The sequence below is a fragment of the Protopterus annectens genome, chromosome 6.part1 (genome assembly GCF_019279795.1).
Source record: "Protopterus annectens isolate FY-2018-M chromosome 6.part1, PAN1.0, whole genome shotgun sequence".
Taxonomy (NCBI): Eukaryota; Metazoa; Chordata; order Ceratodontiformes; family Protopteridae; genus Protopterus; species Protopterus annectens.
In genome coordinates this window covers 298,384,489-298,400,570 of record NC_056738.1, presented here as the reverse complement: position 1 = coordinate 298,400,570, position 16,082 = coordinate 298,384,489, and the positions used below count along the sequence as shown (strand labels likewise).

Here is a 16,082-nt window from a genome sequence, read left to right as displayed (position 1 = left end):
CCTTCCATAGGAAACCACTGCAAATGTTCAGTTGGAGTTGTACAGCAAAGGAAGGAACAGGAAACTGTCGCAACTCTGACGCAGTCAAATTGTGGAATGAGAGGCATATAAAATAGAAAAAGGTTTACACAGGATGAAACTGAAGAGGATGTGGCACAGAAAGATGCTCTTGACCTTTCCATAGAAAGCCCACAGGAAATGAGAACAAAGAATGTGCCCTGAGTTTAGAAGAAAATGACATAAGAGAAGGGTTGCTTGATTAAATAGAGATGGACAAACATATTAAGATCAATACAAGAACTAGACTACAGAAAGTCAATAAAACCCAAAAAGTTAGAAGTCTGATAGAACAAATGGACACAGTAATTAGGACTGCCCATAGAGATTCATGCAATATAACAGAAGTAAATAAGCTATATTACTGCACAGCTAAATTAATAATGGATAAAGTTCTACCACAAGAACACAGGGTAGTGAGGGAAAGGAAGGGGAGAAATTGAATGCCAGCATGAAAGTATCAAGGAGATAACTATAAAGCAATTAGGACAAGAAGTGTCACTGTTAGAAGAGTATAGAATAGGGAACAGATCAACAAAAATACTCAGAAATATAGACATGAAAAAAGCAATGCACAGTATCAGAACAGATCAGGATCTATTGTGCACTATCACAAATAATAAACTAAATCTATCAGCACAGGCACAAAAACTTAGAAGATATGTAGATAAATATAAAGGAAAAGTACAAAATAAGCAATGTTTTGATGACCCAAAAAAGTTTTATAGAGAATTGGGAAGCAAGGCAAAAGAAATTGAAACACAACCAAAAAAGAAGAAATAGATACATTTTTGAGAAATATCTATGAAGATCCTGTGGAACATAACAGAGATGATAAATGGATAGAAGATGCAAAAGAGAGAATAAGAAGTTCAAATGTACAGGATATGAAATGGAATGAATTAACAGCCAGAGAGATTGAAACAAAGTTAAGAAAAGCTCCTAATTGGAAAACCTCTGGCCCAGATGCAGTACCTAACTTCTGGCTAAAAGTATTAACAGCTTTACATGAAGATTTAGCCATGAGTAAGAACTATTTATATGTGTACCCTGAACAGACACCAGCCTGGTTAACAACAGGAAAAACAATACTCCTACTTAAGAGAGAACCTGCAAGCTATCCTAAAAATTATAGACCAATAAATTGCCTTCCGATGACGTATAAGCTATACACTGGAATTGATGCTGGTTTATAGTCATTCAGAAGAAAACTCAATTATGGCAATAAAGCAAAATGATAAAAAAAGAAAGTCATGTGGAACAAAGGATCATTTGTTATTAAATAAAGTCATAATGGAGAACTTTAAAAAGGGGAAGAATCTAAGTATGGTGTGGACTGACTTCAAAAAAGCATTTGACAGTATCCCACTTTCATGGATAAAAGAGTGCTTAAAAATGTATAAGATACACCCTACACTGATCGATTACATTACAACAACCATGAAACAGTGGTGAACCACTTTGCAGTTAAGCCATGATGAAGGGCAAATTATTATTCCAAGGGTAAAAATTCAAAGTGGGACATTCCAGGGTGACTCTGTCACTGCTGCTCTTTTGTCTTGTCCTTAACCCATTAAGCTGCCTACTTAACAAATGCAATGGCTGCAATTTGACTCCCAGAAAACAACAATGCCTATAACCTTCTCATCTTCTTTTTGTAGATTATTTAAAACTGTATAGTCATCAGATGAGGAACTGAAAGCACAACTGCAAGTGGTCAAAACATTTTCAGATGATATAAGAATGTCATTTGGTCTTGATAAATGTTCAAAAGCAACCTTTAAAGCAGGAAAGCTGCAGCACCAAGAAAACATCAGTCTTGGGCAGGAATGTGATACAAAAGAACTTGAGCAAGAGGGAGGGTATAAATATTTGGGAAATGATGAAGGTTAAACAATAAAACATAACATGAACAAATGTGAATAAAACTTGGTAGGGACTATTTTAGAAGACTTAAATTAATCCTGAAAACAACATTGACAACTAGAAATGAAGTTCAAGCTATAAACCAATTTGCTCTTCCTGTCCTAACATACAGTTTTGGGGAATTAGTATCAGGCAGAATGTTGGGTTGGTGTCTGCTGGTTGAGCATACCCCCATCATTTCAGTTTTGTTACAGTTTAAATTTATTGTTGATATTAGGCCTGTAGTTTAGTTTGGAGAGGAATTATTGTAATGCTGACTTTTCATTCTGTGCTAAGGGCATGATGTTGTCCAAACATGCAGAAAGATTAGTTTGTTTGATGCATGACATTTCACATTGTGTGTCGAGGGAAGCCACTGATGCATCTTTGATGTTGTGGTATTTTAAAGTTTGGGAAACTGAAATCAGTGGATGCCACTTTGATATGAGAGTCAAGGCATGCTGATTCTTGGCTTGCCACTATGGTTTGACAGACCTGGTAATCTGGTTCAGTCAGCTGGGTGTGTGAGAAAGGTAAAGTTGTTAGTTGTTGGGGTTTCACCATAGGTACATGTTCTTTGTCTAATCATCACTTTATTCGTATGTGTTCAGTTTATGGGGGACATCATGCGGCTGTGGCATGTTAGAAAAAGGACAATTCATGGAGTAGTTAGCTTGAGTTAAATAGGCTTAAAAACTGGGGCCCCAGATGGCAAGGGAAGAGGGAATTTTTGGGGTAACAGTGGGCAATTGCCTTTTCGTGGTCAAGCTGCTAGGACAGCATTCTCCTGTTAAGGTGGATGTCTTCACGACTTTGTTAGCAGAATATCTGGATGAGTTATAGTCCAGGAGTTATTCAGCAGTTTTACAGTGGGTTTTAGTTTAAGGCCCCAAGTGCAGGCTAGTGTAGAGATTCCAGAAGATTTGAAGTCAGTATGCGGTAAGGAAAATATGGTGATACCATTGATTTGTAAGGAGGTACAGGCAGGCAGGGTATTAGGTATTAGGTCCTTTTGACTCTTCCCCATTTTCTATATTTAGAATTTCTCCTTTGAGTCTTGTACCCAAGTAGAGGAAGGGGAATTCTGTTTAATACATAATTTGTCCTTTCCAGAAGGTGAATCAGTTAATGGTTATACTAGTAGGAGCGAGGTAAAAGTGCAATATACTTCTTTGAGAAATGCAGTTAGTTTGATTAAATTATTCCAGGGTCCATGGTTAGTGAAGTTGACATCAAGGCAGCTTTCTGATTGTTACAAATTAGGGTAGAGGATTGGCAGTTGTTAGGTATGTGAATGGCTGGGAAGTTTTATTTTGATTTACCAATGCACATGGGCTGTGCTATAGCTTGTACTACTTTTGAGAGATTGAGTTCAACTTTCCTGTGCATGTGGCAACAACGGGCTTCTGGTCGTCAAGCAGTTCATGGTCTTGATGATTTTTTTGTTGACTAGAGAGGAGCAGCAGCTGGCAGCTGAGGCGAAGCGGGCTTTTACAGATTTGTGTTTGGACTTGGGGGTGCCATTATTTTGTGACAAGACTGAGAGTCCTGTGAACGACAGCTAACATTTTTAGGTTTATAAGTGGATGCAGAGGGTGGCCTTTTTTTTCCCTAGAGGACAATATTAGATGATTGAAGGATTGTCTCACTGTTTTTGTTAATAAGCAGAAAGTGAGAGTGAAAAAAGTGATGGGCTTGTTAGGTGTGTTCAATTTTGCTTGTCAACCAGTTGCACCTGGCAGGGCATTTAACAGGCTCCTGGCAAAATTGTTAAGGGGAGACACTGCAAACACCATTGAGTGCATTTGTCTAAGGTTGTTAGGCAGGATATTGATGTATGGTTGGAGATGGTTGTTTTTAATGGTATTTCCTTTTGCCAAGAAGATTGAATTGGTAGTGTTGGCATGGCCACTATGTTTGTTGAATATTTTGTAGTAGAATGGCTGGAGAGTTGACCTGAGGAGTGGAAGAAAGACATAGCATTTTTGGAGCTGATGTTGATCTGGGCTGCCTTGGCGGTCTAGCAACATTGTTCTGTGAAATAAGACAGTAATTTTCATTCTGACAAGGAGACAGTGGTTCATGTTTTAACAAAGAAAATGGCTAAACAGGTTTTGGTGCAATTGATGTTAAGGAATATAGTGTTGTTAGCTTTATGAATTAATTTATTTATTCAGCATGGCATGTACCAAGTAAATTGAATTTTCTAGCTGACTGTCTTGTTTTCAGGTTTCACTGTATGGTCCTCAGTCTGTTTTTCCAGAAGGTTATAGTCCCAAACAAAGTTTAGCAGTTTAGATCCATTTGGCTGCTGTCACAATCATGGGCTAAGTTTACAAGGAAGGCTTCTTTCTGTTTTTGTAGATTTTAGGCAACACCTCCTCTGTAACATGAGTGCTGGTCAGTTGGCTTGATTTGCCAATATATGGTTTATAAATGGAAATTAGGGAGGTGGTTCTTAGAGTGTGTTTGCACATGGCCGCTCTTAGTACCATGGCTAGGCTGTTGGAACTGGTTGAAAAAAAATGGAAGGTTTTGAGAGTTTTGAAGGGTTGGGAAAGAATTAGGCCAATGGGTGATGATAAGAAATTGCCATTAGTTAAGAATTTATTGAGATCAGTTTTAGTTGGCTTTCAGTTGGTTGTTCCTTCTTAGAGGGAAAGGGTTTTGTGTAAGACTTTGGCTGTGTTTTTGTATATTGAAGCCTTTAGATTTTATGAGTTGGTAGGTTCGTTGTATTGGCAGGATGTTTACATTACTAAGTCTGCTGTGGAAATTTGGCTGAAAATGTCTAAGGTGCAAAGCAGCAGGTATTTTTACTGGTGAGTACAGAAGAGTTGCTATGTCTCATTAAGTTGGGCTACATTGTGGTTGCATATCTGTGGAGTCAGACAGGACTGTTTGATTGTTCAGGATGGTATAGGGAAATGATTTGCAATGGGGCACTTTATTAAACTTGCTCATAGGGCTCTTGAGTGTCATGGATTTCAATTTGATTGCTTTTTCCAGACACTAATTTAGTAAAGGCAGGGCTTCAGATCTGGAAATAGAAGGTTCATCAATCAAGATTATCAAGAGAACAGGGAGATGGGATTCCAATGCCTTTTACCCACACTCAATAAATGTATTATGTTGTTTATATGTTATGCTGTTTTGCTTGGTCTGATGGTATATGGTTGGTTTGTTTGATTCTTTTACAGGACAGAACTAGATGGTCATGGCAGCCATTCCTTTGTTTATTGGGCAGCATGATGATCCAAATCTGGAGGTACAGTGATGTGTTAGGTCTTGATCCAGACATGTGGGACATCATTTGGAGTGGTTGGAGAAATATGTGGTGGATTCAATTTATGAAGAAGATTGAGTGTTTTAATCTGGGGTGATGGAAATGTTTGTTTGGATCACATCCATTTTGCAGGGAATGACTAGGGGGTAGCTTCAAAAAGTCACAGATTATTCTCAATTTAGTTTACTTAAAGCAAAGGTTTCTCAAGGTGGAATTTGCCTAGTTGGAGATCATACTTCGCTTAGTTTGGAAACAGGTGCCTCTGTATAAAAGTAGTGACTCGGCCAGGAATGTTGTTAATTCGAAAGTTTTGAGAGCTGCTCAGACATTGAGTTTTCTAACATTGGCTCACTGGGAATTTGTCAGTAGGAATCATTCATGGTTTATTTTATTTATTTATTTATTATTTATTGACATTTGATTACCAGGAAAGTCCAGACTGGTAGCACATTTTCAGCAGAGGCCTATGGAAAAAAGCTCCAAATTATTACAAAACATTTTACGAACAATAATTTTACAATCTTCAAAAATAAAACAAAAATATCTGCACTTTAGATAATTATAACAAATTAGACATAATATAAAAACATTAAGAATCAATACAAGTTATGACAGTCATTTAATATTTAGAGAAATTTTAGACATTTTGTAGAGAAATTAAAGGTAAGCCAGACTAATGCAAACAGGAATTGCAATGTGTAGTGAAGCAAAAAGAGGCTTATAGTATTTTTAGAGTGAAAGTCAGGGATGAGATTTTGATAGAAGTAAGGAAGCGAGTGAAGAAGGGAGAGTAAAGAGTTATAAGGAATGAAAAGGTACTTGTTCACATTTAAGGATATAGTTTATCCTGGATTTGAGCAAGAACAAAGTCGGATTTCAGAAAGGCAGTCTTTCAGAGTGGTTTTGAAAGATGGGAGGGAGGGTATTCACCTGAAAAATGCAGGTAAGGAGTTCCAGGCTTTAACAGCCTTGTATGAGTACAGACAATGCCCAGCAGATCTGATAGGTTTGTAGACAGAAGTTTTTGGTCACTGGATCGCAATGAATGACTGGGAACATAGCAGTATAGAATGTTTTTTACTGCTGGACAGGCAGATGGATGCTGGATAATTTTGTAGGTGGTAAGAAACTATGCATATGTTAGTTGATGAGACAGTTCTAACCAACTTAGGCATTTAAGTGCTATATAGTGGTGGGTTCTGAAAAGGATATTTGCTGCAAATTTAGCAAAGATCAGACAGGGTTCATCTGAGGGATGTAGGACTTGATTTACTCAGTGTGAATAAGTCAATGTTTGTTCAGGGTAAGTTTTTAAGGATTTGATGATCAGATTTAAGTAGAAAGGGGAAACAGCCTGAGGGGTTGGCCTGGTATGTATTAGAGGGGTTTAAAAAGAATACATATCTACTCTCCCCTTTCTTGGTTTATTTTATGAGGTAAATAAGAGTGGGCAGTGGTATACTGCTTCGGTGGGTTGATGGTTACAGTGAGAGTTAGTCCTAGCTGCTTCAAGTGGGTGAGTAATCCAACACTGCCCCCCTTTTAATATATTTATCCAGTTAAATGATGTTTATTTGTGTCAAATGGGACTGTTTATCATTATCATTCATTGCATTTATGTGGTTGTATTATGTATTTATTGCTGATTTTTGAATAAATCTAGTCACACTGGCTCCCTTGGTATGGTTATTGAAGTATTGCATGAGTAACTGTACAAATGAAGTTTGCTCAGCAGACACATTTGTACAGGACTTCTACCTACTGAAAAATGTAGTATTCAAGCTGGGGTTTAAATTAGTTGGACATATTTGATGGAAGTGGTACAGCGGGTAAGGCTGAGCTAGGAAAGGAGGGGAGGGTTGTATTATACAAGGTTAGGCAGGAAGAGGTTTAATGGTCTCCTTTGGTGTAGTTTGGGAACATACCCCTTCCTTTCCCTTATTTAATTGTTATTGCTGGACATTAGATGAATATGCTTAGAATATCCATCAGTTTTCCCTTTCTTGGCTTTGTTTATGAGATAATTGCACTGGGCAGTGGTACGCTGCTCAGGTGGGTTGATGGTTACAGTGAGAGATTGCTCACACTGCTATTATTATCAAAGTGGGTGGCAGGTCTACGTCTGTCCAATTAATTGATGTGTATTTGTGTCAAATGGGACTGTTTATCATCATTACTCTTTGCTGTTTATGTGGCTGCGTTATATATCCCTTGTTAATTTTTAATAAATCTGGCCGCATTGGCTCCAATTGTGTGGTTAATGAAGTGCTGCATAAGTAACAGTGAAAGCAAAGTAACATGTGACAGCTGGTTCAGAATGTTTGTGTTTTATGTCCAATAGCTAAAAAAGAAATATGGTCTACTACAAGTAACAATGGAGCAAATCCAGTGTGCATTTGTTTGCTCTAAATAGTGCATATGTCATCATCTTTCCTGGCAGGAATTTACTTGCTGTCATTATCAGGCAAGTTATATTTTTTCTTTGTTTTTGTCACTGTGCAGTGCTGTTTTTCATGCGTCTAGTGTTCCATTATGTTCCATTTCTACGGCATCCCAGATGATCTTCTAACTATAGAGTTTATGACTGTGTTATGAACAAAGGCAATATTAGCTGTAAAAGGCAGAACTACACTGCATCAGTCCATGTAATTCTTAATGAAATAACCAGAAATGAAACTTAATGTGGTAAAGTAAATCAGCAAATGCAGTTTTGGTGCACATTTTAATCTTTTCACAAAATGTGGCTTAATATATTAGCCGGTAAGGATTCCATCATATCTGCTAATTAAGGTGAACAGAACTCTAGCTGTCATTATGATGTTTTATAGTAATAAATTATGGTAACATATATAAAGAAGGATTAATAAATACACATGCACACTGTTAGAGGATGATATAACTTTCCTATTAAACTGCACATAAATTTGGGTCAATTTAGATTTGACACGTCTCTCAGTTTATATCAGAGAAACTATGTTTAATGAGGTATCAAATTCCAAATAATTTTGAAAAGCAGTTATCAGGAGAAAGATCTTTTGTATTTCCTCAAAATTGACAAAAGTGGCAAGAAAAAAAAAACAGGAAAGCAGAGATAAATGGTCATGACAAGAGAAAGGGACAGTAGCTAGAGCAACTTGTCAAATAAGGTTTCTGAGAGAGGAGAAGGCCAATCTAATATACTAATGTTTAGGAGAAAGGCAGGAGTAGATTCATTGCAAATACTGTGCATGCATTTAATGGTGGGATCGAAGCCAGCAAAGCACGGAATGAGGAAAGACTTTTGCACAGAATTAGTATTGACCTTGGGAGGTGAACTGTATTTTTAGTATGTCAATAGAAATAAATTACTCAGCTATCTGTCAGGGAAGTTTTCAGTTGGTAGAAAATCAACATACTAAAGTTAGTAAGTGAAAACAAAGGCAAGGAAAAGACAAAGTGATTTTCTTTATATGATGCAGTCGGTAGCTGACTCAGAACTGACAACCAGACAAGTATTATAACAATAACAGGTAAAGTGAATTGCCTATACACTTTAGATGAAATTATTCATAGGAAAATCTGCAACATTTTTTCTCAGAACACAAGGAGTTAGATGATAAATGCATTTTAGTGTCATGAATTAAGCCACATCGTACAACAAATCATTTACTTGTATAAATGTTAAAGGTTTTTCACAGCAACATTTGTCTGACAATGAAAACATCACATTAATGTTAAAATCTTCATTATGTTGTAGTAAGATGAGCCACATTACAAAAGCCATAATATGAATAATGCTTCACATAACTTATTTGTAAGAGCAACTCCTACAGGAAACTTAGAATGTGTAGCATTTCAATGGATACATTTACATATTTTTGTAGCATTTAAATGTGAGTAGTTTTTGTGATGACAGGTGTTGGCAGCTATATCCAAATGTACCCAAGTACTTACAGTTACTTGGCACATGGGGTCTAAAAATGAACTGCTGCTAATTGGTTTATAGACAGTATTTACTTTTATATTTATCAGATTTTGTTTTAAAACCACATAATTGGATTGATGGGTGAGTGTGCAATTACTCAGTTGTCCCAGATTTTGCAGAATATCAATCATTTTCCCACATATTTCTGCCCTGCACCCTCATAAAATTGTTCATTTTCTGATAAACTGCTAATGATTGCAGTCAGTCTATAATACCACACATTATAGGTTCATAGGTTCATAGGTTGGTACTAGGCTACCGGCCCTAGGGCCTACACAAGCCTAGCCATAACAATTCCCTGGATATTTCTTCCTACAATATTTACTTCCCTGGACCCCTGTCTAGCAGGGAGACTAACATGATCCCCGGGGTGAATTTCCTATCTCCCATCCAATCATCAAGGTTCCTTTTGAAGAGGGCCAAGGAGGCACTCTGCTTGACATATATGGGCAGTCTATTCCAGAGTATGGGGAGTCTCTGGGTCAAGAACCTATTTCTCCAGCATGTTTTGTTCACTGTGATAGCAAGGTTTAGATCCCTGGAGCGTGTCTCTGAGGGACTGGGATTTCTTTAAGTGGAGCATGTTCAACAGCTCAGGGTTTGGCATGGCCTTGTATGTTAAGCAGAGATCGCCTCTGAGTAGATGATATGTCACAGAGTATAGCTGGAGATTTTTAGATGGTCAGCATATGGCATCTGCTTTAGACCAGTGATTCTTTTAGTGAGGTATTTCTGCGGCCTTTCCAGCTGTTGCAGATGTCTTGTGAGGTACATACCAAATGGGCATTATACTCTATAATGGGTCTAATGAGGGATGAGCACAGAGGGACAATGACCTTCTTTTTTCTGGATGAAAAGCCCTTAGTAATGAGGTGTGCCACATAGAAGGATTTCCTGACTGTTGTGGTGATGTGGTTATCGAAGGTGAGACCACTATCCACCTGTATCCCTAAGTCTCTCATCACAATTTCAGTGTTTAGTGTACTGCCACCTATGTGGTAATTCATGGGTACGTGTTTTTTCCCAAATGGAATAACTATAGATTTCTTGGCATTAAGCTTGAACCCATGGCTCTGGCACCAAGCATCTGTTTCTGTAAGGCCCTTTTGTAGAATATCCACATAATTTGAGGATTCAATAATGGCTCCCAGTTTGCAGTCATCTGCGAACTTTGTTAGCCAGAGTCCCTTAGTGTTGGCCTGCATTTCAGAGAAGTAGATGCCAAACAAGAGTGGTCCCAGGACTGAACCCTGAGGTATTCCACTTGTCACTTGTCTGGAGCTGGATTTGGAGTCGGCTACTTTACAGTGTGGGTTCTGTCAGTAAGCCAGTTGGCAACCCATCAAGTGACATAGGCATTTATACCCAGATTAGTAAGTTTATCTATGATTCCAGAGTGGGGGGTGGTGTCAAAGGCCTTGGTGAGGTCCAGATAGGCTGTGTGGACTGCCTTACCCTCGTCCACAACTCTGGAGACTGATTTGAAGAAGTCAATCAGGTTCAGGAGACAATATCGGCCCTTCACAAACCCAAACTGGGTGGGGTCCAGTATTTGAAGGTTGCCAATGTCTTTGTTTATAATTTCCATGATAATGTGTTCCATGCCCTTGCAGATCAGGCTTGTCAGACTGTTCGGACAGTAGTTCCCGGGATCAAGGTGGATTCCCCCTTGTGGAGTGGGATAACTGTAGCTGTGTGCCACTCAGTGGGCACAAAGCCTGAGGTGAGGCTAAGGTTCAACATGACACTTAGTTGAGGTGCCAGTTCATTTTGTAATTCATGTAGTACACAACCCAGGATGTCATCTCGTCCCATGGATGCTGTATTCTTAGCTTTGGAGAGTGCGGTTTCTACCTGTGTGGCCGTGATTACCAGAATTTGGCAATGTTTTGGTATTGAGATGGGCCCTTTAGGGGGTGAGAGGGGGTGAAGTGGGCACTAAATCGATCTGCCAGGATATTGGCAATATCCTTGTGATCAGTATATTTAATACCATTCTGTTGTAGCTTAGAGCATATCTGAGCATTGCCATTTAGATTCTTGACATAACTATAGGATGCCTTGTGGCTGTCTTTGGAATCTTTGGCAATTTTTTTTTTTGTAACTAGCTTTTGAGGATTTTATGAGGGATCTCAGCTTCTTACTGAGGTTGGTAAGAGAGTTTTTTGCATCCTCTGATTTTTCTCTGTTCTGCAACAGTTTCTTCCTTCTGTTGTATAGTTTGTTTATGGCAGGGGACCACCAGATTGGCTTTCTTTTTTTGGAGGAGAGCATCTTGGTTCTATTTGGGATGGCACAATTCATGCACCAGTGGATGTGCTCTTACAGTGCCTTAGTGTAGGATTCAGCAGTCGAGCCTGCACCTGTCACCCCTGGGATTCCGGATACTGGCTAAGGCTCTTGCTGCCCCTATAGTGCCTTTTTTAGGCAAGGTTCAAATGATAAATTCACCACCGTAACAGGAACAGACAAGCAAAAACTGAGGGTAATGCTACTCAATGCTAGAAGTCTAAACCTCAAAATGAACTCCCTCGAGGCACTCCTTAAAATGGAGAACATCGATATCTGTGCAGTGACTGAGACCTGGTTCAAGATTCCAGAGAGCACCCCTGCATTACCAGGCTATAACTCATACCACACTTTTCGGCCACCTAACCTGGACCGGAACACCAAAGGTGGAGGTGTGTCCATACTCATTAAGGATATCCACACCTCCAGGCTAGTTGCTCAGCATAATGCATCTGAGGTTATCCAAGTGCAACTAACTCTGGGCAAAACTGCAATCCAAATTGTAGCTTGCTACAGATCCCCCACCATGCTCCAGGATTCCCACTCCTCTTTTCTTGATATACTGGAAAACATTAGGGTTCAATGAAACACCCTAATAATGGGCGATTTCAACTACCCCACTATTAACTGGGAAAACTACTCATGTACCAACTCCTTTGCTCAACGCTTTCTGGAATTCATAATTCCAATGCACTGGATAAACCTATCCATACCCCCACCAGGGGCAACAATATCATAGACCTAGTCATTACCAACATGAGTGAATGGTGTTCCACACCTGAAGTCAACTCGTCATTGGTCAGATCCGACCATAAGCTAATCACCTTAGATATCCACATCCCACCCCCACCCCCCATTAAGGAAATCATGGTAAAAATTTTCTCCAAAGCCAACTTCATGCTTCTTAAGACAGAAGTGACAAACTTCATGACACCCATGCAGATGGACAATACAGTTACGACTGCTGAATCCTAAACAGACTCACTCTATAGGCACTTACACGAGTGCATGGATCGTGCTATCCCAAACAGAACTAAGACACTATCCTTCAATAAAAGGAAGCCAATCTGGTGGTCTCCTGCCATAAACAAACTCTACAACAGAAGGAAGAAACTGTTGCAAAAGAGAGTAAAATCCAATGAGTTGAGGAGTTCCCTGGTCAGCCTCAGTAAGAAGCTGAGATCCCTTATAAGATCCTCCAAAGCTAGCTACGAAAACAAAATTGCCATGGATTCAAGGGACAACCACAAAGCATTCTATAGCTATGTCAAGAATCTCAATGGCAACACCCAGATCTGCTCTGAGTTACAGCACAATGGTATGAAAATTACAGAACCAAATGATATTGCCAACGTCCTGCCAGATAGGTTCAGTGCTAACTTTACCCCCCTCTCACCCCCTAAAGGGCCCATATCTATACAGGAAGAATGCAGAGTCCCTGTAATCACAACTATGCAGGTAAAAGCTGCACTCTCTAAAGCCAAAAACACAGCATCCATGGACAACATCCCAGGCTGCATTTTACACTAACTTCAGAAAGAACAGGCTCCCCATCCATGGACAACATCCCAGGCTGCATTTTACATGAACTTCAGAAAGAACAGGCTCCCCACCTAAGCACCATGTTCAATCATAGTCTCACATCAGGCTTTGTGACCACTGAATGGTGCACAACAACAGTTATCCCACTCCACAAAGGGGGGGTAACCCTGATCCCAGGAACTATCACCCTATTAGCCTGACAAGCCTGGTTTGTAAGGCCATGGAACTCATAAAGAAAGACATTGGTAACCTCCAAACTCTGGACCCCACCCAGTCCAGGTTTGTGAAAGGCAGATCATGCCTTTTGAACCTGATTGACGTCTTTGAGGCAGTCACCAAAGCTGTAGATGAGGGTAAGGTGGTTCACACAGCCTATCTTGACCTTGCCAAGGCTTTTGAGACCATTCAGCATTCTGGAATTATAGCTAAACTCACTAAACTAAGTATAAATCCCTACATCCCAAGATGGGTTGCCAATTGGCTCACTGACAGAACCCACGCTGTAAAAGTTACAGACTCCAAATCTGACTTCAAACCAATGACAAGTGGAGTACCACAGGGTTCAGTCCTGGGACCTCTCCTGTTTGGTACCTACTTCTCTGAAGTACAGGCTAACACAGAAGGCCTTTGCCTAATGAAGTTCGCAGATGACTCCAAACTTGGAGTCATAGTTGATTCCCCAAATGATGTGGGCATCCTACAGAAGGGCCTCACTGAAACAGATGCCTGGTGTCAGAACAATGGACTCAAGCTCAATGCCAAAAAGTGCATTGTCATCCCCTTTGGTAAAAACTCTGTACCCAAGAACTACCACATAGGCGGCAGTCTACTTCATGCCAAATGTGTGATAAGAGACCTGGGAATCCAGGTGGACAGTAATCTCTTCTTTGATAATCACATCACCACAGTAGTCAGGAAATCCTTCTACATGGCACACCTCATCACAAATGGGTTCTCATCTAGGAAAAAAGAGGTCATTGTTCCCCTCTACTCGACACTCATTAGTCCCATTATAGAGTACAATGCCCCTTTTGGAATGTAGCTCACAAGACATCTGCAGCAGCTGGAAAGGCCACAGAAGTACCTCACAAAGAGGATTACTTGCCTCAAACAGATGCCCTACACTGACTGTCTCAAAAATCTCCAGCTTTACTCCATAGAATATCGCCTACTCCGAGGTGATCTCTGCCTAACATATAAAGCTATGTCAAACCCAGAGCTGTTGGACATGCTACACCTAAAGAAATCCCAGTCCCTCCAGGCTACATGCTCTAGGGACCTAAACCTTGTCACCGCAATAAACAGGACATGTTGGAGGGATAGATTCCTGTCCCAGAGACTTCCCATACTCTGGAACAATCTATGTCAAGCAAAGTTCCTCATTAGCACTCTTCAAGAAAAATCTTGATGAGTGGATGGGAAATAGGAAATACACCATGGGATCACTTTGGTGTTTCTTCTCGACAGGGGCACAGGAATCTTGTTGGCTAGGCTTACCTAGGCCCTTGGGCCGATAGCCTAGTACCTACCTATGAACCTATGTTGATGCACACCTGTTCTACTAGTAACTATTTAAGTAAATTAGGGTAATGTTTAAAAATAGTCTTTGATTTTCAGCTTTTGTCTCCCCATTATGTTGGCTTTGTCACTGATTCTTTAGCAGAGAAGCTGAATGCTATGATGAGTTGTGGTTGGTGATTTCAAAGGAAGTGTGTGGCCTGCAGGAAGCTGCAGCATGGGTGGGACTAACTGGTTTGGGCTGAGACTTCATTACAGCAAGTCAGTGATGATTAGTGGTGATCAAGCAACAGATGCAGTGATTTATTTTAATGCACAGACTGCCTGTGTATGTACCCACTCATTATAGCCACTTTACTGACTGTATGCACTGCTCGTGTTTGACTGCATTCAACAATGCCAAGCTTTGATGAAGTGTAGCCCTAGACAAACTTCATCATGTGCCCTCTTGATGCACCCTAATCCTTCTCTAAAATTCCATAGTGTCTCTCCTCTGTTTTCCCCTCATCCTGGCCCCACACAATCCATACAGATTACTTCTTTCTTGTTTTTTTTCATACTTTGACTTTCTTTTTAACTTTCTGTCTTGCTTTTACCACATCCTAGCTGGCTGAGATGCTACTGTAATAAGTGGGAAGGATGTAACTGTATTAAGTGACCCCCAGAAGTCATAGGGCTCTATATACTATGAGGTGCATTTGTTTACCAGGATAATCTGACTAGGTACAAGGTCCCTTTTCTGCACAACCTCAGGGAAAAAACTCCACAATAAATGCATACATTAATTTCACAAAAGGTTACAATAAAATATGAAAATAAATCTAATGAAAACAATGTAAGCAACATTCACTCAGTGGTTGGAGGACAAAAATTGTGGGTTGTTTTAATGATAACCTGACCAACAAAATCAAAAGTAATGAAATAAATTCAGTCTTATTTTTTCTTTCAAGGAAAATAAGTCCTACTAATGCTTAATAATCAAAGCTAACAATATAGTGATTCCCCAATAAACTGAGAAGACATGTGCAAGGATGCATAAATCCTATATGGGAATAGTGCCTGCCTGTCTGCCTCTCCAAAGAGAGAAGCCCCGTGGTTTTAGATTAGGATGAAAGAGTACAAATAGGCACTGGCATGTGTTACATAGTTGAGGGTCTTGGGCACATGGACAAAACCCACACAGAAGCAGAGAGTACATGCAGATTCCACACTGAAGGAATTACTGTTGTAACTCAACCAGAGAACCAAGTTCTGTTAGACAGAGATGTTACTTGATTCACCCTCTGCCAATGGTCAGCTGCTATCACACACATCCTGGCAGATTGCCACAGGCAGTCACTTAAAAAGTACTATGCTGATGCTTGACTATGATGCAAAGTGAAAAAGTTATGGACAACTTGTTACTTTTAGATACACTGCATTTCTCTCCCACACATGCAGTCATGTTATCACAAACAATCCCCATACTTATCATATAATTCAGTTTATGGAATGTGCACACTTGAGATATCTGATTGTCTT

The 16,082-nt window shown here is 39.7% G+C and overlaps 1 protein-coding gene across 6 annotated transcripts in view; it reads right to left on the bottom strand.

Annotated features, from left to right (window-relative positions):
* Positions 1 to 16,082, bottom strand: part of VWC2L (von Willebrand factor C domain containing 2 like) — an 819,803-nt gene that overhangs the window by 421,069 nt on the left and 382,652 nt on the right. The window lies entirely within an intron of this gene.